Source organism: Equus asinus, chromosome 6 (assembly GCF_041296235.1).
Source record: "Equus asinus isolate D_3611 breed Donkey chromosome 6, EquAss-T2T_v2, whole genome shotgun sequence".
Classification (NCBI taxonomy): Eukaryota; Metazoa; Chordata; class Mammalia; order Perissodactyla; family Equidae; genus Equus; species Equus asinus.
The window spans coordinates 10,669,486-10,696,437 of NC_091795.1; positions in this window are offsets into that span (position 1 = coordinate 10,669,486).

Genomic DNA, 26,952 nt, shown 5'->3' on the forward strand with positions numbered 1-26,952 from the left:
TCTATTCTGTTTCTGTATCTACACATATATTGCCTATTTTTATTGTAAGCCTGATCTTCACTAAGAATTTATAAGTCTGGCTCTTCATGTCATGGCACAATACCCTACAAATGAGATAATTAATAAATGATTTTTAATGACGATATTGTTTGTGCTTGGGGAGAGCACAAAATAAAACCATGGAGACAGTTCTTTTGGGTGACAGGCATGTAATAACTTTCTTAAATCTTCTTTTGGTAATTTCACCAATATAGAAAATATGTATAGTAACAGAGATACTTAGAATTCTCCAAGGAAGAAGGTATGTAATTGGCAGTACTAACAGAATGGTAAATGTACTTGAAAATTTTGGTGGATTTCCCCCTAATTTATGAAGAAGGTTCTACAATGACACAGTATAGCCAGCAAAACCAAGCTGTTTCCAAACGAAGTAAAATAATCTTAAGACAGAGTCAAAAAGTTTTAAAAACCTCATATTTCAGTTTAATTTAGCAGTACTTACTAATTATTTCTTAGATACCTTCTTCCCATGTTCAATATTATTGGGAATTGAAAAAGTTTCATTGGTTGGAGTATCCAAAGCCAGAGAGGCATCAGAAAGCGAGGTTTGTCATCACTTCTGTCAAGAACCATCATGGTAAGAGTTTACCAGCCGTGACTACTAAAGTATTAAGCATGCCTATTTTTAGCTTTGCATCACATAGTGGGAAGCAACGAGACAGACAAATGCTGGATAGAGGATTGAGGTGAGAAGTCAGAGTGGCAGAGAAATTCATCAGAGAGACTTCTCTGTGGGAAGAACAAACAATGCAGTTAAAGTTTAGTGGATGTTGCAGTAGAGATGGGTACCTTTTCTCAAAGGATAGCAAGGAGATATGTTGAGAATTTTGTGGGAATATCATTGTCAATAATGTCTAAGTAGATATAGGATTTATAGCAACAAATGCATGCTTATGAAGGGTAAGTAGTGATTAGATAATTTTTGTTAGGATTTTTAGTGGGTGGAGAACTGGCCACAATCCTCAACTCTTCATGAACTGAAACTAGCAGTGAGGTATTCTATCCCATGAAACTCAGCCTAATTTCCCTTTCATTCATTCAACAATAATTGTGCTGCCCCAATACTATACTAGGTACTTAATCAGAAGACTACAGAACACACACACCCAACGGACAACCAAAATGGTTCATTCTGAACTAAGAAAGGTACTTTCCATTTTTCACCTCTTTGATATGTTTCAACCAGAATATTAATTATTATATTTACATTCAGAGAAACATATGCAGAGCATTTATTAGAAGGCATAAGTTACTAAAATCTTCCATTTTTCACTTTTTAAATTATCACCTATTTTGATGGCATACCATTTTAATTTTTGGTTCTGAACAGGTTTTTGTGCTTCCATACTACTGTGGACACATTTATTTTTCTTTTCCTCCCAGAAAGGATGACTTTTGATGCTCCTAAATGTGTTATTTAGAAATTATTCAAAGAAAATGATTGTTTCAGATGCTCAGGGGCAGGGAATGTGCCCTATTAGCTCTTGTGTAGGCACTCAATTGATACTATGTCTGATTCTGAGTTTGAAATTTTAGTGTAAGAGATCTTGCTGTGTTATAGGAGTGGAAAGATATGAACTAAACAGGGGATAAAATATTAGAAAGGATGGGCCAGCGTGGTGATATAGTGGTTAAGTTTTTGTGCTCTGCTTTGGCAGCCCAGGATTCGCTGGTTCAGATCCCTGGAGTGGACCCACACACCACTCATTAAGCCGTGCTGTGGCAGCGTACCACATACAAAATAGAGGAGGACTGGCACAGATGTTAGATCAGTGACAATCTTCCTCAGGCAAAAAGAGGAAGATTGGCAACAGATGTTAGCTTGGGGCCAATCTGTCTCACACACACACACAATTAGAAAGAAAATGAGAATAATATATTAATTAGCATAAGAATACAAGACAAGAATAAAGTTGAAGGACTAAATGATGGCCCTAATGTTTAAGTTAAAGACACTAAAAGGGTGGAAGGTTGATATGAAATGGAAATTATATTATAGTTTTATTGAGTTGGCATCAAGAGTTATAAAGGGATAAAAACTTCATGGACCAGAACTGCCCAAATGAAAATGCTTATCTCATATGTAGCAAGAAATATAATTACTGTCAAGAATTCATTGCACAGTTGTCTTATTTCCATTTTATTTTTTATTGATGATATGTGATACTTTCAATGTATTACACTCTTCTAGGCATTTACCATAGGGATCCAAATATATAAACGTGGAATTTTCCTGAAACCAGTAGACTTGCATATTCTAAATACATAACTCATGAATCATTCTTACCTTTGAAAAAAAATGAATTAGTGTTTTAGCACACACAAAAATTTGAGAAATGGCTTTTTCTATTTAAGAATCTTTTTTCCCTTTTCTTATAAGCTGAACAGATTATTCATTATCCACTTTTAAAACAAAAAAAGTTGTATACAAGTTTCAATAAAGTTGGAAAAAACATAGATTGAGAGAAGGTGCCCAATTTACAAATATGAACAATAAAGTAGGAAGACTTTTTTGAAGGTGTTCTTTGTTTATTAAATATTTCATGTTAACACACTTTGAAGGAATGTTAGTATTTATTCTTTTGTAAATAACATTTTTAGAAACATGTCATGATGGTGATTTGTCACAAAAAGTGATAAAGAATTGAAAATAGACATGGATCACCAGCTCGCCAGAGATTTGGAAAGCTATGTTTACCAACACATCCTCTGAAAGATTGATTTTAGACCAGCATTGTCCAACAGAAGTCTTTGAGATCATGAATGCTTTCAATATATGCTCTGTTTGATATATAGACACATGTGGCTATTGAGCACTTGAAATGTTTCTTATATGACTGGAGGAGCTAAAATTTTAGTTTATTTAAGTTTAATTAGTTAAAATCTAAATGTAAATAGTCACACGTGGCAAGTGACTACCATATTGGACAGCACAGATTTAGACAAATGCTGAATTTTAATTACATACGTCAGATTTTTTTAAACAAAATTTCTTTCAGTGAACTATAGGAAATTCAATAGAATAGTTGATGTTTTTTTAAAACACAAGCTGAGAGTCTGGCACATAAGAGTTATTCAATAAGCGTTACTTTTTTTCCTTTCTTTCTTCTGTTGGGTTATATTATCACAGTCCACACAGGTGATATTAAAGCAAAATTTAAATTTGACACTGGTTTTAAGCATGATGAGGAAGCATGCAATGGTGAAAAAATGATTTTGTGAGTCAGTTGAAATAGATTCTTTTTATAGCTCTATCCATGACCAACAAGATATTAGAAAGAAAGAACTGCCTTCTCTCTTTTATCTCCAAAAGTGACATAGGAATGTCACCACTTTCCTCCCATCCAATACTGTGATTTCATTAAATTGAACCATATGAAATTGTGATTTTTATAGTTTAAACATGATCAACTCTTGGCAATTTCATTGAGTTCAATAGATGCGTTAGGAAAAATACATGCTGGGCTAAAGGAAGGGGCAAAACCCCATTTTAGAGTGGAGTCACTCCCCAAATTATTACACACTTGTTATTTCCAGAAAGTGTATTTTTGGGAAAAAATCAACCAAAATGAAAGTGTTTACACGAATATACATATGCCATCACTTGCCTCCAGACTACAGCATAGAGATTGAATCTTTCTACTCTCCAGCAAGACTATGATATAAAAGAAAGAAAACCCAGTCTCTGTTTCTCTCAGTTAATATATGGCTTAAATGCACACAGTTGGTATAAATTAAAACTCAAGATCTCCTTCTTTCAGTGGGGAAGAATTTAGGGTCCAGTGTTGTCAAACCATCTACCTGACCAGCTGGGCAGCCCTTGGAAGAGCAGCGACAGACGCTTTACAGGGTGCTCCGCTGACTGCTTCTTACTCTAGAGGGCGTTCTCACGGTCCCAAGGATCTGGAAGTTCAAAGCTGATGATGCTTGTTTACAGATAACGTAATTTATAGATGCGTAAGACACAGAGGACGGGGAGACAGCATGGCATTAGGGCTCCTGATTCCAAGGAGGAATGGAATCAGTGGTTGTAGAGGGAGGGGTCTTAAGATCTGTACCAGCTGCTTTTGGATTCTCTGTCCTTGTTTCGGTGGGTGGAAAACCCGGGGACGTGCCACCCAGGGAGGGTCTATGAAAGAAAAAAAAAGCAACTTGACGGACCTGAAGCCATTTGCCTGGGAAATGTCTTTGGGCTACTGCTGAGAGACGAGGAGGGGACTGCAATGGAGGAGGAAAAGAGTAATAAAAAGGTAGTGGTGCCCCAGGGCATGTCGGGAGGCAGCGAAGGCAGGTTTGAAGCTCTGCAGGGGCTCCTCAGGCAGCCCTATGCCCAGGAGCTGCACCCCCACTGACTGCAGGTATCTGCGGGCTAAAACCTGGCCTCAGCCTTCATGTGGCCAATGAAAATTGACATTTCCCATAGCCCAAGGTTAGCTTAACAGTAATTAAAGCATCACGTTGCACACGATTCTTTCCATTATAATTTAAGTGGATTTTATGCTATTTTAAAAACCATTCTAGTTCCCACTGTGAATAATGAATACAAATAAAGTTGAATGTCAGATCTGGAATACAAATCAAATAAGAAAACCTGTAAGTAACCCGAACATCTGCACCCACGATCTCCAAGACTCAAGTGTTCCACAGCCGGCCCAACGTCCTCATAAATGGCTTCTCTGGTTTGTTTTTGATGTCAGGCCACCTCAGTGGGCCACGTCTGCTCCATGAAGAGTGATGAGGTTCTTTCCACTATGAGACATCCTTCCAGCTTCCACAGTATTTCAAGCAATTCATTCATCTTTCTCAGCAGCTATATTAGACAGTGCCAAGAGGATTTCTGAGGAGATAGACAGACACGCCTACTCTGAAATCACAAGGTCTTTCAGACATGATGCTTGTCTTTTACCACTGAAAGAATGAGGATTTTGCTCGATTCATTTTCTACGCCTTCAGTCAATGTGCTTAAAAATGTCCCTGCCTCTGAATCCTTAGGAGGGGCTGTTTACAGCTATGCTCTCCTCCAGTTGTGGAGGTAATATTGTCGTGTTCTGACTCTAAGTAACACAACAGAAGGTTCGCATCAGCACTTCTCTCTCATCTCATTGTTGTGCCATGAAATAGGAAGAGAAATTGGAACCAGAGCCTCACACAGTCTAGCTTGAAGGAGAGTGCAAACAAGGTTGCGATTTCATACCTCCATTTATAAATGCACGAAGAGGGACAGATTTAGGTGTCTGCTGCCTTTCACCACAAACGTGGAAGAAGCAGAAACCGGGCAGAGAAGCCCATAGCTCTGCCGTCACTCATTTTAATGCGGAAAAGCCTCTAACAAGGAGATGTTTTTAGTTTTTATTATTACTAGACTGAAAAGCATTAATATTGTCATACAGATGGTCACCTATGTTGGAAGCTTATGAAAGAACTCTAAATTGTGGAAAGATTATTCTAAATTTAGGAAAGCATCAACTCCCTAATGCTAAAGGTGGAGCCATGCTGCTAAACATATTAGTATTTCTTAATTCAAACACCTGTTCTGCGCGTACGAGACATAAAAAAGCTCTTATTTATTGCTTGCATCTCCAGTTCAGATTTAATCTCACTATAAATTCATCTCATGTTAATTTATGTGCAAACAAAGACACACACATTTTAAATATCCGAAATGCTGGAAATAAACTTATTTTTAATTTTGTGCTTGTTTTCCATTTGTCAACCAGCAAATGAAAGGACTGAATAAATCATGCACTAATTGCCAGCGGTGCTAAATTTAGTGTGAGATCTGGAATCCTTTTGATCAAAACCGCTGAATATGAAATCATCCTCAGCTCTCTAGGCAACTTTATCCGCCTTTCTATTCTCCATCTGTCAGTCACCTGGGAATTTGTGAACTATTCCATATGTCAGGCTTGTCAATCACAATGGGATGTGGGAACTATCTGCCTACTGCATAGGAATTCTTGTTAAAAGATTAATCTGCATTTAACTATTAGTTCTATATTTCGAATACCACATTGTTTGATGTTTTAAAATTTTTTCTCTCTGTGGAAAGGTAATGGAAATACATTTTATTTCAATAGTATAGATCAGAAGTCTTCATTTAAATAAGACTTACAAGTGTGTGACTGTTACACATATATCCCATGTTATATGTAGTCAGGGTAATGTGCGTGTACAATATGACATTTTAAATAGAATGCTCCTTTTATGGGAACACTGAATCTGACAGAAACCTATCTTAAGTGCTGACATTCTAGATATATATAAATTAAAAAGTAATAAACACATGAACTTCTTACCATTTTGAGATCTACAAACTTATCAAGATAGTTCTGAAAGAAAAATGTTTCACCAAAGGTACTTTATTTTAAACTTAAATGTACCTAAAATATTCAGATATCTCATTTAAATAAAGATGCAAGTAAAATTGTATTCATCACAACATCATTGCATCCATATAACATTATTGTTCCAAACCAATTAGAAAGATTCAAAAACCCAGCAAGTCATAGATAAATGTAGGATGTTTAAGTATCAACTTCATTTAATCTGAAATGTTTATATATTACATATTTTAAATCCATTTACTTCTGATAGAATTTGAGATGAAATAAAGCAGAACTAATGAAATATTAGGAAAAGATCAAAACAACATCAGGGAAAAAATGATAATTATGCTAGAAATCCAAATTAATGTACAGATCTTACGCCTGTGTGACCTTAGACAAGTTACTCAACTTTTTGCTGCCTGAGGCTCCACATCTGTGATATGAGGACATGAATATATGCTAATCTATAAGGTTTTGTGGAAGATGAAATAATATATATAAAACACTTAAGAACATGCTTAGAGGTGGAAAGTACTAAATACATGTTACCTAGTGTATTATCAGGGTCAGTATCCATTTCAGGAAGTTTGAAAGAGGGAATTCAACACAGGGAACTAGCCACAGAGATGTTGGAAGACCTGAAAACATTGACTCCGTTTACCACACTGCAGAACCTGGGAATCAATCATTTTCTCCAGCATTTAATGCCCTTCAGAGTTTTCCCATTGTTCTAAAGAAGGAAATCTTCAAAATGGCCTGCACAGCCCAGGGAGCAATAGCTCACATCAATTCTCCAGTTGTTATTGCACACCTTCTTCCCGTAGAGTCTTCACATTTTCCTTATTCTCAAGGTACCATGCTTTCTCCCACAAGGCCTATACCCACTGGAGCCCTTTTCCACCTTCTTGTGACCTAAATGTTCTTCAGATCTCAGTTCAAGTATCACTTCACCAGCTTCCTCCTTCACCTGTGCACTTAATATCCTTATGGTTATTCCCAATGCTATATAATCAATCTCTAAATGTTTAGGTTGCACATAAATCTGTCCTTCTGTCCTTTAACTGTACATTTATGTGAGATATTTTGATTAATATTGGTCTGTTCACTAGACAGTAAATTCTATGAGGTCAGGGACTTAGTCTGGTTTGCTTCTCACCGAGCCCAGTAAAGGCACGTAATAGGTGGCCAGTACACATTGACTGAATGAATGACTTGCATTAGTGAGTGAAGGATCACACTGACAAATAATAAAGAAATGATTATCTATGCATATAAAGGAAAATGCCCTGACTGAAATCATGAACAGCTACACAGTAAGTTTAATAACATAAATTAAAATAATATAATTACTTTCAAAGAAACTTAGGAAACATAATTACATCTGACTTAGATGACATGTCCAGAACACTGTGGAACATTTCCTTAATTTCCACAGGTACCGTTAGTGTTACATTTAGTTTTCTACCAAAGTCATTTTCTACATACATCTAATACTTTCTACTTTGTAATAAGTCTCATTCCATGTGTGTCCCCCCTGAAAAGCTATTAGTTTTTTGAGTATCTGAACTGAGTCTTTTTCTCCTGTGCTTCTTTAGTGCCTAGTATAGTGCCCAATAAATACTAGGTTGTTATTATGTTTTGTTTAGTAAAATTATTTATTCTGTTCAGAGGAATATTGCTTTTCTGTGGCTGCTTAGCTCAGATGTTTAAAAAAATGCTCCTGTTTTGTTGCTTCCAGTGAACCATTTGGCTGTGCTATATTCTGTTGCCACAGCCTGCACATTTATGCCTCTTTTTCCTGGCCATTCATCAGAAAATACATTCCACTAGTTACAATAAGGACTGGAGATAGAGTGTGGTCAGTTCAGGGTAAATTCATCATTACTTTAGGAAAATAAATAAGAGAGGAAGGGAGAGAGGAAAAGAAGAAAGGAGGAGAGAAAGAGAAAGAAGGAAGGAAGGAAGGACAGACAAAGAAAGATAGGAAGAAAGAAAGAAAGAGAGAAAGAGAGAAGGAAAGAAAAACAAAAGGAAGGAAAGAAAGAAAGAAAAAGAAAAAAGAAAAGGAGGAAACAAAAGCAATACATATTTTCCAGTAAGGATTCTTTTGTTCCTAAATAGGATCAGAAATACCTTGTAATCTTGCTTTTAAAAGACAAGATTATTTCACTTAATGAACACAAGCAATGCTGGAGAACTTGAAATATCATCTAATGATATCTGAATACAGCTTTTAAAAATCTATGTTACATATCTCAGCACATTTGCCTAGATTGCTATTTATGCAAAAATAGAATAACAAGCAGAAAGTAAAGTAACAGAGGGTAAAACAAAAGAAAACGATATATTTTAAAAATTATTTTGTCCTGTTCTTTTCTGGGATATGGCTACTATTCTGTCTAATATAAGTAATGTGATAAATAATTGCAAAAATTAAACATATGGTAATCTTATGCTAGAAATGCAAAATAAATTCAAGTTGGGGATTTTTTTACATGACATGACAGGTTGAAAGATAAAATAAATATTAATGGATACATTAGTTTAGTTTAATTCTCCTCCAAGATGAGCAATAAAAGGTAATAACAGAGGAAGGATCTTTAATTTGAATAAAATAGCCATGAAAACTTCATCAAAATCCCATGAAGAGTTAAAATTAAAAATATTTTTAAATAAAACAGAGAAACATAAGAATATTATTCTCATCGATACTAGTCAAGATTGTAGTGGACGTCCTGGCCAATGCAGTATGATAAGAAAAAAGAAAAACTATGATAAAAGTTGGGATGAAAGAGACACAATGTCTCTATTTTGGGCCATACAACAGGTTACTCTAAAAGACTAAAAACTCTAAAAGAAACCACTAAAAATCTACTTGAATAAGAGAGATCAGTGAGGAGTCCCTATAGAACTTAACGTTAAAGATTCACTTTCTCCAGGGATAACTAAGGAGAAAAATTATGTACAAGGGATCTGATTTATTAGAGCAATACAAGCTACAAAATATCTACAGATACACTTAATTAGAAATTCTCAAAAGATATCTAAAGCAATCTGTACATTATTTTAAAGGATATGATAAATAAAATAATTCAGAGACATGCCTTAGAAAACAAAAATATTCAATATTGAGAAGTCTTCAGTTCTCAAGATAACCTATAAATTCAGCCAATGCCAATCAAAATTTCAGCAGAAATTTTTTTCTTTGTGAAAACGATTAGCCTAGAGCTAACATCTGCTGCCAATCCTCCTCTTTTTTGCTGAGGAAGACTGGCCCTGAGCTAACATCCATGACCATCTTCCTCCACTTTTTACGTGGGACACCTGCCACAGCATGGCTTGCCAGCTGGTGCCATGTCTGCACCTGGGATCCAAACAGGTGAACACCAGGCCACCAAAGCAGAATGTCCGCACCTTACCACTGCACCACCAGGCTGGGCCCCAGAAATATTTTTAATGCAACTGAAAGGCAAATTCTACCCTTCACCTGGAAAAGAAAATTCAAGGCAATTGTTAAAAAAAACGGGAAATAACAAAGATGCTAGACTTTTGCCAAAAGATTAAAAATATATTATAAAGCCAGAGTAATTAAATTAATAAGATATTGGTATAAGAATAAATAGAAGGTCAATGGAAAATTATAGACAGTATTAAAATGCACCTAAGTATGATAAAAGGTCATTCAAATTAATGGGGGAAATGAAGGAGTATAACAAATGCTGTTGAGAATTTTGACTATCTTTTGGATAAAAAAAATTTAGATCTAAGCATATAAAAATCAATTTTTAAAAAAAGCTATGAAACGTTAGAATCTAGGCTGATCTGTGAAACAGAGATCATATCATACCTTAGTTTTGCTGAGGTTTTAGGTGATTGACACTTGAAATGCATTTAAAATTTGGTAAGATTTCACTCTTCTTCTCACTATTATTTTTTATAGCATCTTAGTATTGTGTCTTGCTTAAGAATAGCTACTCCCACTTAATAGGAGAAGTTTTGTCTGATATTTTATACTAACATTTCCTCAACTTGGACAAGGGCACTAGGATTTGAATGTAGGTAGTCTGATCTAGGATCTTTTATCTTAGAAATTAGCCTATACTGCCTCCTTAGGATGACTACGTAAATAGAAAAGCAAAAACTTGCATATAGAAACAGATACAATAATCAAAGGTTAAAAATAAGTTACAGTCTTAGGAAAAGTCTTTGCAAGGAATAGAACAGTAAAATAATCAAAAAGCACAATATATTCAAGGCATGTACACATCTAAAAGAAAAAAAAACCTTGCAAATGGAAAAAGGATATGAACATACAATTTAGGGAGTTAATATAAATAAAATTTCAAGCTTTTTTGTAGCTAGAGATGTAAATTTAAACACTAATAAAATGCTATTTTTCACCCAAATCATGAAACTAATTAAAAATTGATATTATCAAGTGCTCCTGGGAGTTTGGTCAACAGAATACGTTCATATACAGCTTTTGGGAATTTAGTGTGGTGAAGCATTTTTAAATGCAAGCAGATTTTACTAGCAAAATTTTAACTGTACATATCAACTTAAACTCAACTAACCAAAACTAAGTATCAGTGTGAGATCAGGCATATGTGTACAACAATACACAACATTTATTTTTAAGCTTTCTTTAGAAAATAGAAAAATTGGAAAGATCCCTCAATGGGGAAAAAGTTATATATCATTTAAGGTACTAAAATTCCACTCAATACTATCTACTGTTTAAAGGAAAGGAGGTAGGTCTGTATGCACTGAAGCGCCAAGCTCCCACTGCACATTGGTAAATAAATATGCATTCAGCATGGTCTAACCTTTGTGTAACTGGACTCAGTTTCAGAGGATAAAGAAAACGGGGGAAAATATTTGAAGGAAAACAAGAAGACAAATGTGTATACCTAAAAGCAGAGCTTTGAGATACAGAAAACCATATATGGTCAATTAATTTTTCACAAGGGAGCCAAGAATACACAATGAGGAAAGAATAGTCTTTTCAATAAATGGTGTTGGGAAAACTGGATTGCCACATGGCAAAGAATGAAACCAGATTCTTATCTCACATCATACACAAAAATCAATGCAAAATGTACTAAAGACCTGAATGTAAGACCTGAAACTGTAAAACAACTAGAAGAAAACAGAGGAGGTTAGGTCTTCAACATTGGTCGTGGCAATGATTTTTTGCATTTGATACCAAAAGCAAATACGACAAAAGCAAAAATAAACAAGTAGGACTACATCAAACTGAAAAGCTTCTGCCAGTAAAGGAAAGCATCAACATAATGAAAAGGCCACTTACTGACTGCGAGAAAATGTTTGCAAGCCACATATCTCATAAAGGGTTAATATCCAAAATAGACAAAGAATTGATATAACTCAATAGCCAAAAAAACCCCCAAATAACCCAATTGAAAAGTGGGGAAAGAACCTAAATAGACATTTTTTCCAAAGTAGACAGACAACAGGTACATAAAAAGGTGCTCAGCATCACTAATCATCAGGGAAAGGCAAATCATAACCACAATGAGATATCACTTCACACAAGTTAGGATGGCTTTTATCAAAAAGACAGCAGGAAACAAATGGTGGCTAGAATGGGGAGAAAAGGAAACACTGTTGGTGGAATGTAAACTGATACAACCAATTTGAAAAAAACTATGGAGTTTCCTCCAGAAATTAAAAATAGAACTACCATGTGATCCAGCAATCCCACTACTGGGTATGTATGCAAAGGAAATGAAACCTTCACCTTAAAGAGATATCTCTACTCCCATGTTCACTGCAGCATTATTCACAGTAGCCAAGGTATGGAAACAATCTAAGAGTCCATCAATGGATGAATGGATCAAGAAAATGTGAATATATATACATGACTATTATATATATGTAGGAATATTATAAATAAATGGAATGTTATTTAGCTTAAAAAAAAGAAAATCCTGTCATTTGTGACAACACAGGTGAACCTGGAGAGCATTATGCTAAGTGAAATAAGTCAGATGGAAAAGGACAAAAACTACGTGATATCACTTTTAAGTGGAATCTAAAAAAAAATCAAACTCATAGAAACAGAGAATAGAAACCAGGCAACCAGGGCTTGGAGGTGGGGGAAATAGGGAGACATTGGTAAAAGGTACAAACTTCCAGGCATAAGATGAGTTAGGTCTGAGGATCCCATGCATAACGTGGGGACTATAATTGATAACACTGTGTTGTATAATTGAAATTTACTAAGAAAGTAGAACTTAAATCTTCTCACCAAAAAAGGAGGGAGGACGAAAAAAAAGAAGCAGAAAACAACAAACAACAATTTTAAAGTGAGAGACAAATGCATAATTATAGGGGGAGATTTTAATATTCAGCTCTCAGTAAAGGAGAAAACAGGTAGATAAAAATAATAAAGACACAGAATATTTATACATTGCTACCAATTGATTAATCTAATTAATACTTATGGAATGATATGCTTGACACTACATAATACACACTGCATTTAAGTGTACTGGAAGATTAATCAGGACAGACAATATGTTAGGCTATATAATGAGTCCCAATAAGTACAAAGGACTGAAATTATACACATATGTTCTCTGACCACAATGTAATTAAATTATAAATAAGTAATTTAAAAAACCTTGAAAATACTCATGCTTGGAAATTAATAAGTTCTGGGGGCAGGTCTTGTGGTAGTGGTGAAGTTTGCCCACTCTACTTCAGTGGCCCGCTGTTTGCAGGTTTGGATCCCAGGTGTGGACCTACACACCAGTCATCAGCCATGCTGTGGTGGCATCCCACACATAAAATAGAGGAAGATTGTCACAAATGTTAGTTCAGGGCCAATATTCCTCCCACACACACATGAAAAAGAAGTTCTAAATATCCCATGGATAAAAGAAGAAATTAGCAAAATGCAATATATCAAAATTTGAGTGTTGCAAATAAAGGAGTGATTAGAAAAAGTTTATGCTTATATTAAAAAAGTTTTCAAGATCAACAATTTAAGATTCCATTTTAAGAAGTTATAAAAGGAAAAAAATAGGACCAAAGTTATTCAGAAGGAAATAGAAACGGTATGATCAGAAATCAATTAAAACGGACAAGCAGTAGCGAAAAATCAATAAAATCGAAATTTCATCTTTTGAAACAGTTGATAGAATTGATAAACCTCTAATCAGACTAAATAGATTAATTAAAGAGAGAGAGAGGCAGTACAAAAAATATCAGCAGTGAACATTACTCTAGATAGTAGGGTCATAAGAACAGATAACTGAATATTATAAGGAAATAAATTTGATAATATGAAGAAATGGACAAAGTTCTTAAGACACAAATTCCCATATCTGTCACAAGAAGGAAAAAGTCCTAATATATCAGTCATTTTGAGCTAGAGATGATTTTTCTCACTAAGGACTATGACAATATCTACAGACATTTTTGTTTGGCATAATTTTAGGGGAGAGTGGCTATTATTGTATCTAGTGGACAGAGGCCAGGGATGCAACTAAACATCTTTTAATCCTATAATAAATGGGACAGCCCTCCACAAAAAAGAATTACTGAGCTCCAAAAATCAAACGTACTAAGGTTAAGAAACCCTATTATACACCCATATTAGTTAAAATTTGCAATTGGTAATCAAAAATTTTTGACAAAGAAAATTCCAGGCCTTGTTGGTTTCACTGTTACAGTCTACTGAACATTGGAGGAAAATTAATACATTTGTTGCACAAACTATTTCAAAAGATAGTAGAGGAGCAAACATTTCCCACCATATTTTATGAGGATAACATTCCCTGATAATAATGCAAGACAAAGAAAAGAAAAGAAAAGAAAACTACAGACCAATAACCTTTATGAATATTGAAGCAAAAATGCTCAACAAAATGCTAATGAACACAATTCAGCAACATATTAAAACAATTATACAACATGACCAAGTGGGATTTATTTCTGGAATAAGAGGGTGGTTTATCATATGAAAATCAATTAGTGTAATACGCCACATTAATAGAATTAAGGGGAAAACCCACATGATTATTCCAATTAAAGCAGAAAAAGCATGTGTCAAAATTGAACATCCTTTCATCATACAAACACTCAACAACAGGTAATAGAATAAAACTTCTCCAACATGATATAGGTCATATATGAAAAACCCTTAGCTACTATCATACTCAATATTGAAAGACCAAGCTTTTCCTCTCTGATCAGGAGCAAGACAAGGATTACTTTAATCACTTCTATTCAACATAGTACTAGAAGTTTTAGCAAGAACAATTAGGCAAGAAAAAGAAATAAAAGATACTAAATTGGTAAGGCAAATGTAAAATTATCTGTGTTCTCAGATGATATGATCTTAAGTGTGGAAAACTCTAAAGATTCCACATAAAAAAGCTGTTAAAGCTAATAAACAATTTGTCAATGTTGCAGGCTGTAAAATCAATGCACAAATACCGCTTGCCTTTCTTTATAATGACAATGAACAATCTGAATAGGAAATTAAGAAAACAATTCTATTTATGATAACAACAAAAGAATGAAATAATTATAAATAAATTTAACCAAGGAGACAGAAGACTTGCATACTGGAAAAACGTTGTTTAAAGAAATTAAAGAAGACAAATAAATGGAAAGACATCTGATGTTCATGGACAGCAAGACAATATTTTATAGGTGAAAGTCCTACTCAAAGAGATTTACAGATTCAATGAAATCTTTATCAAAATTGCAACTGTCTTTTTATGGAAATAGAGAAAACCATCCTAAAATTCTATCCCTAAACCTATCCTAAAATATGGAATCGCAAGGGACCCAAAATAGCCAAAACAATCTTGAAAAACAAAAAAAGTTGGAGGACTCACACTTCCAGATTTGAAACATACTACAAAGCTACAGTAATCAATTCAGAGTGGAGCTGGCAAAAGGACAGACATATAGAGCAATGAACTAGGAGAGCTCAGGAATAAACCTTTACATATATGACCAATCATTATTTGACAAGGTTGCCAAGGCCATTCAATGAGGAAAGGACCACCTTTTCAATAAATGGTGCTGGGAAAACTGGGTATTCAAATGCACAAAAATGAAGTTGGACCCATACTTTAGATCACATACAAAAATTAACAAAAAATTGATCAAAGATCTAAATGTAAGAATTAAAAATACAAATTTTTAAAAGAAAACATAGAGGAAAATCTCTGTGATGTTGGATTTGGTAATGACCTTTTGGATGTGACATGAAAAGCACAGGCAACAAAAGTTCAAATAGGTAAGAAGGACTTCATCAAAATTAAAAATATTGTGTATTAGGCCGTCCCGGTGGTGCAGCACTTAAGTACACATGTTCTGCTTTGGTGGCCTGGGATTCACTTGTTCGGATCCTCGGTGCGGACATGGCACCACTTGGCAAGCCATGCTGTGGTAGGCATCCCACATACAAAGTAGAGGAAGATGGGCATGGATGTTAGCTCAAGGCCAGTCTTCCTCAGCCAAAAAAAGAAAAGAAGAAAGGATTGGCAGCACTTAGCTCAGGGCTAATCTTCCTAAAAAAAAAAACCGTTGTGTATCAAAGAACACTATCAAGTAAATAAAAAAGACAATCCACAGAGTAGGAGTAAATATTTGTAAATCATGTCTAATAAGGAGTTAATGTCCAGAATATATAAAGAACTCCTAAAACTCAACAACAACAAAACAACCCAATTAAAAAATGAGCAAAAGACTTGAGTAGATATGTCTTTAAAGAAGAGTTACCTAAAATAGGCAAATTCATAGGGACAGAAAGTAGAATAGAGATGACTAGTGTCTGGAGGAGGAGAGAGTGGAGAGTTCTTTAATGCATGCAGAGTGTCTGTTTGGGATGATGGAAAGTTCTGGAAATATTGGTGACAGCTACTAAACATTGTGAATATATTTAATGCTGCTGAATTTAATAACTTAAAACAGTTAAAATGGCAAATTTTATGCAATATATATTTTACCAGAATACAAATAAATGAAGGAGGGCTGGCCCCATGGCCGAGTGGTTAAGTTCACGCGCTCTGCTTCCAGGGCCCCAGGTTTCACAGCTTCAGACCCTGGGCATGGACATGGCACCGCTCGTTAGGCGACGCTGAGGTGGCATCCCACATAGCACAGCCAGAGGCACTCACAACTAGAGTATAAAACTATGTCCTGGGGGGCTCTGGGAAGAACAAAAAAGGAGAAATAAATATATTCCTAGATAAATAGAATTTGAGAGAATTCATTACCAGCTGACCTGATCTACCAGAAATACTATAAAGGAAGCTCTGCAGGCTTAAAGAAAATGATACTAAGCACTAACTCAAATATACAAGAAAGAATGAAGATGATCAGAAATGGCAATATATGGGTAATTATAAGACCTTGTGTGTGTGTATAAACATATATTTATTATTAATATATTATATTAATATATTAAAAATATATATAATTTTCTTTAAACAGATACATATATATGTATATATAATGGATTTATAAATCTAAAATGAATATACATAAAAACATTATATATGGATATATATATCTTTTTTCTTTAAACATAATATAGAAAGCAATAATTATAACATTATACTGTTGAGTTTATAACAAATATAGATGTAATCTGTATTTATTATATAACCATAGCACAAAAGACAGGTGAGGAAAACAGAGCTATAGTACAACAGAGTTGCTATATTTTATCAGAATTTAGTCAGTATCAACCTGAAGTAGATTTGGGGGAAGTTAAGATATGTAACATAATTCTGACAGCAACCACTAAGGAAATAAATGGGAAAATGGTTAAAAAATCAGCGAAGGCATTAAAAATTACGTTAAAAATCTCTAACACAAAGCAAAGCAATAAAAGAGAAGCAGAAGAACAAAAAAAGAGATGAGACAAATAGAAACAAATAGTCAAAGGTAGCTGTAAATCCAACTGTCTCTATATTTATGCTAAATGAGAGTGGAATAAACACTTCCATTAAAAGGCAGAGTTTTCAGACTGGACACAAAGTACAACACAACTACTCATACACAAGACACACTTCAGCTTCAAAGAAATGTAACGTTCTCCGGGGAACCTGTCTCATAAAACCATGGTTTCTGAGTTTATTTGCCATAAGTATTCCGTTAGCTGGGACAACTTGTTAAGGTTACTGAGTATAAGATATTTTCCTCCTAGCAAATGTAATTATTCCAGTTGGCAAGTACAGACCAGTTCACTTTCCTTCCTTTTTTACCCCAGGGGAGTTCCTAGTAAAAGGAGTGAATAGATCATAGCCCAGCTACTTTAACTCTCTCCTCCCCAGGTGACATATTTTTTCTGAGTGTATAGTTAGGAGTTTAATTGTCTGCAGAGAAAGTTAACTTTGAATTGATTTTCTATTCAGTTAGATACTTTTTGCTTAATATTTTCAGGTTTTGTTCTATGAGCCTCTTATTTCTTAGAGGATTAATCTTTGCTTCTTGGCTGCCATTTTGGTCATCTGGTCTTTCATTATCTTGATCTGTATTCAATTTTTATGCACACTGTCTAGCTCCTTGAGTGCAAATTTTGTTCCCCATAATCTGAATTTCTGCTGCTTTAATATTGTGATTTTACTATGTCTGGTAATGATTCAAATTATGCTCTTAAGAAATAATTGTGCTCTTGGGGCTGGCCCCGTGGCGGAGTGGTTAAGTTCGCGCGCTCCGCTGCAGGCGGCCCAGTGTTTCGTTGGTTCAAATCCTGGGCGCGGACATGTCACTGCTCATTAAACCACGCTGAGGCAGCGTCCCACATGCCACAACTAGAAGGACACACAACAAAGAATATACAACTATGTACTGGGGGGCTTTGGGGAGAAAAAGGAAAAAATAAAATCTTTAAAAAAAAAAGAAAGAAAGAATTGTGCTCTTGTTATAAAGGTTTCCTGTACATTTTAAAATTCCCCTTAAGAATGATTGTCATTTTCTTAAATTTTCAAGTGTGTTCTTAGAATGGGATTGACTTCTGTAATCTTTTTATTTTGTTTCCCTCTTAGTTTTTTTGGCTTTTTAAAAAAATAAACCTTTAATAGTTTTATTAAATAGTGTTAGATTTACATGAAAGTTGTAAAAATAGTACAGGGTTCTCAGACACCCCACACCAAGTGCTCCCTCTTAGTATTATCTTATTTTGCACATTTTACATAATGAATGGACTACTATTGATGCATTATTATGAATTAAACTCTATACTTTATTCAGATTTCTTTGGTTTTTATCTAATGTTCTTTTTTTGTTCCAGGATTTCGCCCAGGTTGTCACCTTACATTTAGTCATCATGCATCCTCCGGCAGCTCTCCCCTGTGACAGTTTCTCAGACTTTCCTTGTTTTTGCATGCAGTGGACATTTTATTAATTGTGGTAACATACAATGTACCATTTTAAATCTTTTTTATGTACAATTCAGTGGAATTAAGTACATTCACATTGTTGTGCAGCCATTACCACTATCTATTTCCATCATCACAGATGAAAACTTTGTACCTATTAAATAATAATTCCCCATTTCTACCTCTGCTAAGCCTCTGGCACCATTCTCTCTGTCTCTATGAATTTGCCTGCTCTAGATACCTCACGTAAGTGGAATCATACAATATTTGTCCTTTTGTGTCTGGCTTACTTCACTTAGCGTATTTTCTAGGTTCATCCATGTTGTAGCAGGTATTAGAATTTCATTCCTTTTAAAGGCTGCATGATATTCTCTTGTGTGTGTATACAGACTATCCCCGACTAATGATGATTCTACTTATGGTTTTTCAACTTTTTGATAGTGTGAAAGTGATAAGCATTCAGTAGAAACTGTACTTAGAATTCTGGATTTTAATCTTTTCTCCTGCTAGAGATATGTGGTAAATACTCTCTCGTGATGCTGGACAGCAGCAGCAAGCCACAGCTCCCAGTCAGCTTGCGATGTCTAGGATAAACAACCCATACTCTACAGCGTACTGTATTGTCAGTGTTTTTTGGATCCAATATTAAATGCATTTTCTACTTATGATATTTTCAATTTACAATGGGGTAACCCCATTATAAGTCAAGGAAGATCTATCCCACCATTTGTTTATCCCATGATTCTTCCATGGATATTTTGGCTATTGTGAATAATATTTTTATAAACATTAGTGTACAAATACCTATTTGAATTCCTGCTTTCAGTTATTTGGTTATATACAAGAAGTGGAATTGCTGGGTTATATGGCAATTCTATGCTTAAATTTTGAGGAACAGCTATTCTGTCATCCCTAGTGCCTGCATCATTTTACATTCCCACCAGCAATGCACAAGGTTCTGGTTTTCCACAGTCTCATGAACATTTGTTATTTTCTGCTTTTTGGATAAATAGCTGATCTAATGGGTGTAAAGCAGTATGTCATTATGATTTTGATTTGCATTTTCCTAATGATTAGTAATGTTGAGTATTATTCATGTGCTTACTAGCCATTTGTATACCTTCTTTGTATAAATGTCTGTTACAGTCCTTTGTCCATTTTTTAATCGAGTTGTTTGTTTTGTTGTTGTTGAGCTTCAGGAGTCCTTTATACATACTGGACATTAAGCCTTATCAGTTATATGATTTACAAATATTTCCTCCCATTATGTGAGTTCCCTTTTCACTCTCTTAATGTTATTCAATGCTAAGGTTTTCACTTTTATGAAGTCCAATTTACCTATTTTATCTTTTGTTGCCTGTGCTTTTGGTGTTATATCCAAAATATCACTGCCATATCCAATGTCATGAATATTTCCCCCTACATTTTCTTCATGACATTGGATTTGGCAGTGATTTTTTTGGATATGACACCAAAATCATATATATAGATTTAGCTCTTGTCCTTAGGCTTTTTATCCATTTTGAGTTAATTTTGGTATACAGTGTAAGCTTTGGGTGATACATCACTCTTTTGCATGTGGACGTCCAGTTTTCCAAGAATAATTTTCTGACAAAGCTGTCCTTTCCCATTCCGAATGGTCTTGGTGCCCTTGTCAAAAGTCACTTGACCATATATATGAGGGTTTATTTTTGAGATTTCTATTCTATTGTATTGTTCTTTATGTCTTTGTTTATGGCAGTTACCACCCTGATTACTGTCCTGCCTTCTCTTATTTAGTTTTCAGTGTAGACTTTTAAAAGATGTTTGGTATTTTCTCTTTTTTCCATATTTTCTTTTCATAAATGTGCTAGTCCACTGGAGACAGTCTATTTGAGGTGCACATGTAGTTGAAGATTATATTCCTTGAGTTTGGTGCCAGGAGTTAAGGATTCTGCCCCTGTTTTTTTTCTACAATCAAGATAAAGTTAGGGCTGCAAGACAGCCAGGTGTGTCTTATGTTTATGACCAAATCATTTCTTATTAATGCTCAGTGTGATGTCTGTCCCCAGTGGTCTGCTTCAGGATGGGGTTGTCCATGTTTAGCTCTACCAACATCATACAGCCTGTTCATATCCTTTTAATGTGCATGCATATTGGATAGAACCATGCTTCACATCTTTTTATGACCAAGGTTTGATTTCTGAAAAGTGAAAAATTTTAGATCTGCTCTTGGTTATATATTTCAACAAATCCCATTGGTGTGGAATGCCACATGATTTCAGGAACATTCTCAACTTTTGCCATTTGTTCTGGGTCCTGCTGGGGATTTTTATCTTTCCATAAGCCTTCTGGTACATTTAATAAACATTGAAGAATGGAGCCCTCACATACTTCTACTCTGCTATACTCTCATAAGTCTTACGGGTTCTCATTGAGACAACAGTTATCACTGTTTTAGAGGTACATATCATACTGATGGAGACTAAAATACAAAAAAAAAATTACCATTTTTCACTTCCAATTATAGTCTGTTTTGTGCTTTCAGGTGTGAGCAATAAGGAATGTTTTAGAATGAGTCATATCTTAAAGAAAATATGCTTTTCTGGTTGTCTATTTGGCAATTATTATTTGATTGGAATGTCAATAATTTTTATTTACATTTAAAAATGAGCTATTTTCTGAAATATATTTTTATTTGCTATAATCTAAAGTGGAGCTAGTCCCTCTTCAGTGCGACCATGATGCCCAGTAAAGAAATCAATGATTGCACCGACCAAACTGATGGATAGACCATGAGCTCCTTGACATATTTGCCTTGGCCTTATTCATTCTCGTAAACCAGAAGAACTTTAACATGCAGCAAGTGAAAAGCAAATGTACATTACACTTGTTTATTTATTGAACAAAGAGTAATTTCATCTTTTCTGTACAACATGCGTGGAGCTAGGCACTGAAAACAGAACGGTAAGAAAAAGATACAGATACCTGTGCTCATTGAGCTTGCATTTTAAATTGAATATATTTATTTAAATATGACCACCAAATAAGCACATTTCAAGTCGTGTTATGAAGAAAAAGAACAAGACGTTTTAAGAATAGCTAATAAAGACTCATTTTATCTGAATGAAGAATGACTCAACAGTTAAACAGTTGCAATGTGATTATAAAAATTCATATTGATAATTGAGAATAACCAATTAAAAACCAAAATATGAATAGGCCAATATTAGTTCAATTGCTTTGAGTGAGACAGCACATTTCATAAGTGCAATTAATTGGCAGAAGGTGTAAGATTAACGAAGGTCATTTAAGGAAGTTGGATGATCTCCTTAAGAGTCCTGTTCCTCTAATTTGGTCTCCCTTTGCACAGTGTGATTCTTCCAGTTGTTCTGATCGGGCACAGACCTCAGAGGAACATGTCGTGAAGCTCACCCTTCTAAGTTGGTTTCAGTAATGAACATGAGCTCTTGCAGTAGCATTGTTTTTCCTAGCAAACAGAAATGTTAGAGTGAGCACAGATTTTCTAGAAACACTATCGATGTCGGTACAGACCCTCTTCTCAGATATATAGATTGTGATTAGATCGAGGACCGTATCTTGTTCATCCTCGCTCCTCTAATATCTATAAATTGCCCAGTACTAAGCTGGTATTCAACAAATGTTAGTTGAGTAAATGAATATTTATATATCTAACATTTGCTAAATAAATAAGCTGATAAATTATTATATTAAACACAGAATTTTTAAGTCAATAGTTTATGTTTTAGCTTATGTTCCTTTGTGATATTGCCACGTATAACTCCATACAAGTAATTACAGAATATAGGTTTATATGCAAAAGTTTATGTGTAAAGGCTTAAATATACCTATAACATGTGAAGTCATTTTTACATCTTAATCACGTGTGTATAGACACATAAATACACACATACACAAACATATGTGCTGCCATTTTAAAATAAGGAAACATTTCCATAAGGCATGTGACATTTCGATATACATATTGAGTATGCGTAATCTCTTGCTGATAAATAAACACCAGGGCCAATCATTTCCTGGAAAATTTTGTGTAACAAATTTTAAGAACTATTGAAGTCCACAGGATTTTTGCCAAAACATTTATATTAAATTCTCAGAGTAGGAAGTTTGCATACCTAAAATAATTAATTTTATTTGAACTGCATGTCCTCTTATAGAGAACTGAATGTAAACATCACAAATTTTTTTCAAAATTTTCCGGTGTCCTTATAAATTAATAGGGAATATATATATATATTTATAGATGCTACATCTGTAATACATAATGAAATATGCAGCATAAAAATCCAAATACACACATGTATATTTTCATACACATGCACAAACACATACACAAAAATTATGAAAACCCAAATATCCTTTTTTTATTTTAACATCAAGCCTGTCTCTCCCAAATTCTGGGCTGGTGCTAGGGATGTGTGCCACTGTATTCATTGGATCTTAGTGTCACTGGCATGAAAGGGCTAGACTGAGAAAGGACACTACTTTCACTGATTGTTACAGTTTCTTTACCCTTTTTCATGGCGAAACCAAAGAAACAACGCAGTATTTTTATACAAATGAATATTTATTGACATACAGGAAAGAGCCTATAATTGTTTATTTTCAAAACAATACACTTAAAAAATTTTCAAACACATCTCAGTGTTTGTTATACTTATGTTTTAATTATAGCCAAGAAGATAATTTACAAGAGCAACATGGTACAAGATCCTCTGGAACATAATATCTATAGCAATACCATAACTTAGGTGAAATTTATTAGGAGGTGAAATTGCATTAGGATATTTAATGCAACTGGTGCCTGGTTCCACATCCCTGTGTAGATAGTTTTGTCCAATATACAATAGGCATGAAAACACAATGCTTTAAGTTAATGACACTTTATCATCATGTAAAGATATTTATCAGTGTCAGCTAGTGTTGGGCAATATACGTATATGATATCGTATATGACATGTATCCTGTATTTCTAGTTATTATTGTTTATCCAGTATTCTGCACAATGTCTAGATAGTCACTGGAATCCTAGGCACTTAATCACTTAAGATGAGTTATACATTATCAAAATAACAGGCCTTCAGAAAGGATACGAAGCTATTGTAATGGATGGAAACACTAGAAAATTGAAAAAATTGATCTTTAAAGAGTTAGAATGTTTAATCTTACAATTTCCCTCCTATACTCCCTCCTTGTCCATTCTAATGATCTATTTAGGGATCGTCCCTCACCATTGGACAGCTTCAAGGAGCATTATTCCCTCAGAAAACAAGCGGGCTTAAAGAGAAATACTCAAATGGATCCCACAGTAGAGAATAATAAAACTTTACTATGTTCTCACAGAGTGCAATCCTCCCCTTTCTTTCATCTCAAACTTACACAGTTAAAGTTCCCATAAATTTTATAGGCCACTCAAATCTGTTTTAACTCACCTAGGCTGCTCAAAGGTTAAGTACTTCCTAGCTGAGCCCTGGACATAAATATAACACATACCTTTCGTGTATGTCAAACTGCATATCAAGATCGGCATCTTCCTGCCCATGTTTGTATATGTGCCTTACTTGTAAAGATGTGGGTGCCAAGGAATTTGGCATTTCATTTTAAAAGACAGGCACAAGAGTCGATTTCAGAAGAAAATTAACATATAGAGATAATAAGAAATCTATGAATGTTGCAAAAGGAGAAAAGAAAGTACTACAGGGGTAAGATAAGCACATAAAATGTTATTTTACTCTGGAAGTGAAATTTTTAATCATCACGTTTATGGGAAGAGTGACCTGAGTGAAACTGAAGACAATGGAGTGAGTCAGGAAAGGCTGCGGAATTTTGTCCCGCAAGATAGATGCCACAGAACTAAGTTCAATGTTTTACTTTTATCTCTGTTTCTGTCATCTTAAACATGGTATTGTCTTCCTATGTTAGCCTTTCTACAGTACTCTTATCTATATTTTCTACTCAACTTTGTTTGCAGTTGAGTTGTATTTAGCTGTCACTTAGCTATAAATAACCAAGGTGTATCAGGAAGCCAATTGAAGGTAAAAAGAACACACCATCCTGTTGCTTGTAAGCCAACAAGATTGCTAAAGAGAGCCCTTTCTTTCATTCTTCCATAAATAATTTTGACAGCATGCTATACATCAGTCACACTCTAGGCTTTTCAGATATGAGTAGTGAATAAACTCATAAAGTCTCTCCCCTCCTAAAATTTACATTTCGAGGCGGGGAGATAGCCATTGATTAAGGAAACACAAAAGCAAACAAATATATAAACACCTCATTTGGACAATTCTAAGATATGATCTCATAGAATATATTTTTACATGGCAGAAAAACTCAACATGGACATAACTAATCTTCTAAGAGATTACATTATGACATGACATTGAAATTAAAGTTATTTTTTATGCAGAAAGGCACAGATATAGAGCAGCAGGTCACATATTTTATATTAATTAAACAAATATCATCATTAGAGAAAAACCTAAGTTCCTTATTTTCTCGCAGAGTCATAAGAATATACTTTATATGACTGAAAAGAGGAAAATGCCAAGATATAAATGACAACTATGTTTTCTGTTTTTGTTCCAACCGAGATGTGTGCAGAGGGCCTTGAACGAATGCAAACCAAGCAGTCCAATGGAAGGCAGTGTTAAGCCTACAATACAAGGAAAGACCAAGGTCAAGTTCTGATTTGGCCAGTAAAAATATTAGCCACTTTTAGATTCAGTCAGCTTATTGCTTATGTAGACAATAAAAAGAAGAGTAGGCAAAGCTTCCAGCTCCCTGTGGTCCTTGACTTACATACCAAAAAGACAACACCAAAACCAAAGGGCCACATGATAATCCAATGTGATTTGGGGGCATCTTGATGCTCAGGGGCACAGTCTAGATTTCAGCTGAGCAGTTTTATAGTCTGCAGCTATACCTTGAGGGGGTGGAGCAGAAACCAGGGAGGCAATGAGAGATTACCTCATGACAGTCCCCCAGAGGAGATAGGGAGGCCAGCAGAAGGTGGCTTTGGGGCAGCTCATCAGAAACTGCCTATCCTCTGTTGCTCCAGAGAGATCACAAGGTGCTCTGCCTATACTCAAATAAAGTGTAGTGAAAGCCTTTGCATGCCTGCCTCTGTGGATGTGTGCCAGATCACCACGCACCATGGTGGAGCAGTTTTCCCATGCAGAAAGTACTGCCAAATTCCTTGGAGTAGATAAAAATGTTCTTCAAAGTAGTGAGTCTGGAGTGACATATTCGTGTATTTTACTTTGGTCAAATAAGAAAAAAAATACATCAAAACTACAACAGGTATCAGTAGCTAAGGAGAAAATCCAAAAAACAGTAGCAGAGCATTATTTTAAGAAATGCTGAATTATCAAAGCTCTTGAATGTATAGAGGATGATAGTGTGTAGAAAAACGTGGATATAGACAACTCATTGTTTCTTAATGTGAAGGAGTTTTAAATAACCCAATTTCTTTCATTGCACTTTTCATCTTTTTGTATGCAGAAGGGTGATAGGTGATAAATATCTTTGCTTAAATAAGTCTAAAATAGTATGATTGAAATAATTCTAAGTGAAGAAAGAATTGTTTCACTATTTAATTGGCAGTGTATTTTCTTTCCTAGTGATGCATAAAATAACCATGCATCTTACAATCACTGCAACTTATATTCAATTAAATAGTTTATGTAAGGGGATAATGAATGCTATGGAGAAAAATAAAGTGAGGTGAGATGGATAGAGAAGAAAAGAAGGTAGCCCATTTCATAAAAGTCATCAGAGAAGGCCTCTGTGATGAGGTGATAATTGAACAGAGACCTGTAGCAAGTAAAGGAGGGAGCCATGTGGACATTTGGCAGAAGAAAGTTCAAGGCATATGTTACAATACTTGCAAAGACACTGAGGTAGGATCTGGCTTTACGCACTTGCAGAAGAGCAAGGAGGCCTGAATGACTCCAGGAGAGTGAGAAAGAAGCGGGGTGCTGGGTGCTGAAGTCAGAGAATTTGCAAGGGACTAGCTCTGGAAAGGTCTTGTGGGTCATGTTTAATATATTGGCTCATACTTTGAATGAGAAGGGAAGCCATTGGAGAGTTTTGAGGATAAGAATGACATGCTATGACTCATGCCTCAAAAACATCATCCTGGTTACTATTTTTAAAATAGACAGTAACAGGAG